The 4,140-nt window shown below is 42.9% G+C and overlaps 1 protein-coding gene across 1 annotated transcript in view; it reads right to left on the reverse strand.

The window, feature by feature from the left end:
* Nucleotides 1-590: 590 nt before the first annotated feature.
* Nucleotides 591-4,140, reverse strand: part of LOC103781398 (homeobox protein Meis1-like) — a 55,027-nt gene continuing 51,477 nt past the window's right edge. Inside the window, exon 9 of the mRNA XM_008949113.1 lies at nucleotides 591-1,775. The gene's annotated coding sequence lies outside the window, so the exon portion shown is untranslated. The remainder of the gene's footprint in view (nucleotides 1,776-4,140) is intronic.

Below are 4,140 nucleotides of genomic sequence, written 5' to 3' on the forward strand. Positions count from 1 at the left end.
GCAGCGTAGCATTACTTTTACATTCTTTAAATAAGAACCTGATATTTAAAAAGCAAAAGATAGGAACATTTCAGGAGCTAGCTGCTTTTTGTAGCTGCTCCGCTCCCAATTTGGGATAGAATGGCTACAAATACTGAAAGGAGGGCAGGAAACAAATTTTGCAAGCAGTGGAGTCACCATGACAAAAAATAATTTGTTTTTATTTTAGATTCAGATTTCATTACTGCACTCAAACTACTACAACTGGGCTTTGAGTTATTATACAATCCAAACTGTTTCAATCAGAAACTCTAAGACTCAGTGTGCAATGATTATTATTAATAATAATTAGCTCCTTGGTTTCTTGATAGAAAAAGGCTATCAACAAGCATTTGTTTAACCACAACAAAAGTATAATTAGCTTATCCCACTTAGTAAATCTGTATGCATGCCAACTCATACCAAACTGCTACTTTTACAAAAAATTGCAATAATACAGATCATTTTTCCAGTCCTTTTTGCACAAAATTTATTTACAATGTATACATAAATGCTCCATGATGGGACTATGGGGGAAAAAAAAAAAAAAAGAAAAAAAAAAAAAAAAGAAGAATGCACACATGACCGATGTCTTGCCCAGAAAGAAAGTCAACATATTAAAAATAAATCTTCAGTCCATGTTTCGAGCTGCATAAAACAGGAAGTGATGTACAAGGTGGTGGTTGCTGCATGGGGACAAGGATGCTCTGATGTGACAATTAGGCTTCAAATACACTGCCTTTCCGTTTCCATGCTTCCTCCTACCAGTCTCCTTAAGACACTGCCTGCAACAGCTGATTAATCATTGTTGATGACTGCAGTTTTTCCCATCCTTCCCGATTTACATCTGTTCAGGCCAATTCAAATATGGTGAGTAAATGAATTAGACATGCAAATTCACGCCCCAGGCTAGAAAGAGAGAGAGGGAGAGAGACAGGGAGAAAGTGAGAGAAGGGGAAGAAAGACAGACAGAGAGAAAGGAGGAGGAGAGAGGAGAGATAGAGTGTGCATGGCTGAAATCCTAGGATAGAAGAAAGATTCTTCTGCCTGACATAGTTATTTTAATGCTCTAAAAATCCTGCAAATAAGCCCTTTCTGTCATTTGCAGGATAAGTGTAAGGCTTCTTTTTTAATGTAAGGAGGCTTCTGGAGGAAGTGAAGAGCTATGGAAACAACACACATAGTGTGGAAAAATTTCACATTTTTTTTAAAAAATCTATAAGAAACAACGTAATATGGATAACAGTATAATAGCATTTTACAATATTTCACTCTTTGTTCTCTTAATGTCTTATATAGGTATTTAGCATGTCCCCAGAAGTTGACTTCGGTTGGTGTTTTCCTGCTTTTCAGGGTCCCTGTGAAGAATCGGAACGTCCCTTGGTCCAAAGTTGACGCCAAGAACTCCATAGTCATTGCAGAAAGACAATGTTTGAAATCTACCGTCGCTGCAGACAACGCGTTTCCCTTAAGCTACTGAGCATGAATGTCCATCACTTGTCCGCTCACTGCCGGCTCGCCGGTATGAAGCATTGTGGGGCTTGATGCTGACATGGGCATTCCAGGGTGGGGTGGTCCTCCATGCATCATCATCGCTGGGTGGTGAGGGTGTCCAGGAATGTAGGTATGCATGGGGGGGCCATGACGCAGCTGAGCAGGATGGGGGGGCATCTGGGGTGGGGTATAGCTTGGCTGTCCCATATTCATACCCATTGGACTACCCCGAGACACATAATCCCCTGGCATACTTTGCAGCCCTGTGGAGAGAAAGAGGTGGTGGTGAGTGGTGAGGAGCAGCGACCAACATCAGGCCGTGAAGCTCCTCCGCTCTGGCACAGGCAGGCCGGGCTCGAGCCAAAGGCGGGACGTGGAGTCACGGGGGTGCACGTGCAGTGGCCTTCGTGGGACCCAAGCCCACGTATGGACCCACAACGACGGCAATGGGAAGGATTCCCGGGTCAAAATGAAAAAAAAACCAACCCGAGAACATCCTCCCCTCCTCCAAACATAAGAGTTTTGGGCGATAAAACCGCTTTCTGCTTTTATGGTCAGGAATGTGTGCGATGGAGACGCTTCCAACGCGGAAGCTCGCCGGAGGCCGAGCCAGCCCGATGATGACTAACGTCACACTGGGTTGTGGCACCAGGCCGGGGAAGCCCTGCGAGGGCTCTCAGGTGGGCTCTGTTCCCCATGGCCTCACTCCAGCTACCCGCCTGCATCTCCCTGCTTCTAAAAGCGTGCTGGGAATACAAGGCAGGGAACCCATAGCAGTTAATGAGGAGAGATGGGTTAAATCGGAGGCGAGGTTTATCAACAGTTATTTATTTAGCTCTCAAGCCCAATCACTTGGAATCTATCCCAAGTATGTGTGCCACTCAAACAGAGGCTGTACAGCGAGCGCATACATCGCTGAACAAAGGCCTCGTACGAAGCCGAAATTGATAGGATTACTAAGGAGGACTGTTAAATCAAACCTGTATTTTTAAACACACTAAAAAAATACATATAATCAATACCAGTTATCAATTAATTCCTTCCCCCTGCTCACTTCTGTCCGAAAAAATCAGACGTGCGACTCAGTCAACCTTTCAGTGGGTTTGGGAGAACAATAAGAAAAAAAATTGGACCTAAAACAATAAAACCTCCTGCTTTCTGTGGGCCTCTGCCTTCTGCTTGGATTGCTGTAGCTGATGGGAACTGACAGGTGTATTGTTTCGGAGAGCTATAAGCTCCATAATCATCAAGGGTGAAAGGCATACGCTATTGCTAAGTAGGTTCAATTGGCTTTAGTTCTAAGTAAGAGCGCGCCGTGAATGCGCCGAACACCTTGGAATCAGGTCTCAAGGCTCTAGCAATGAATAGCTGCTTAATCTAGCCTAAAGGAACAGTTTTGAACTAATGAAAATTGCTTATAAAATATACTGTACTCACAGCTCTTTAATCAAAAAAGATGATAATATTTTTTGTAATAACCTATTAATTTAATTGGTCACGAAGCATAAAATACATCATTTAAATTTAATTGACCCAGAAACTAAGAAACAATATTTAAATTAACTAAGCTAGAAATTTCCATGATGAGGTAATAAGGCTGTTGCATTCCCAAGCTCAGAGGAATGTTTTTACAGCTAATTGTTAAAACTTAGTTTTGACTGGAGCCCAGAGAAGACGACTACGAAACACCCTGGGCCTGGGTAACTTCAAACCCTATGTTAATATAGGCTGGGGGCACAACAAAGATGCTGCAATAGCTGCTTTTAACTCCAAAAAGAGTGTGAGAGGAGCAGAATCATGCACCCTTTCAACACGGTACCGGTGCTTTGGTGTTTCAAACCCCTTCACTCTTTATTTTTTTTTAAAAAACAGAACCACAAAAATTTGTATTATGTATTTTCCCCCAATAAAAAAGACAAGAGGGGGAAAAAAAAAAAAAAAAACTGGGGCAGTTTTTCTAGGCTTTCTTCACGAGGCCTGCCACTGAAGATTGCATTAATGATCTCTATTTTTGTATACTGAATAAGTCAAATCCATTTGTCACACTGCAAGTGATGGCATACTTAATTTGGATATAGTCAATTAGCCTGGGCTAAGCTCCATAGCCTGCTGTGCACACCTCTATTTTGTATTCTCTCTTTTTCCTTTGCCACACGTAATCCCATTATGACGGGCAGACAAAGAGAAATAAACTTGAAAAAAAAAAAAAAATTGAAAAAAAAAGGCAAAAACCACCAACCCAAAGTTTTGTCCATCGCCTTCCAAAACGCAACTGAGTGAAGCCACCGTTTATTTATTTATTTTCCTTTTTTTTTTTTTTTTTTGAAACCTACGAGAAGTCTCTGTTTGGCTTTTTTGGTGTCTTGCAGGTTAGCGGGAGAAATGTAACTCATGCATCAACTGCGGTTAGACAGATTTATGACACTTTGGGGACATGCTCTTTCCTCTCCCTGCGCTGCTGCAGACCGCTTACATTTTGCAAATCAGTCTGTTGCCAAGACGACGGGCTCCCCCACCTCCCCGGCTGCTCCTTGTTTTGTCATGTGCTCGGGGATGGATAATAGCATCAATGTATGGCGGCGTCCATGTACGGCGGCGGCGACGTACGGCGCGCGCGCGCACGGGGGG

The sequence above is a fragment of the Merops nubicus genome, unplaced genomic scaffold, assembly GCF_000691845.1.
Source record: "Merops nubicus isolate BGI_N331 unplaced genomic scaffold, ASM69184v1 scaffold22631, whole genome shotgun sequence".
Lineage (NCBI taxonomy): Eukaryota > Metazoa > Chordata > Aves > Coraciiformes > Meropidae > Merops > Merops nubicus.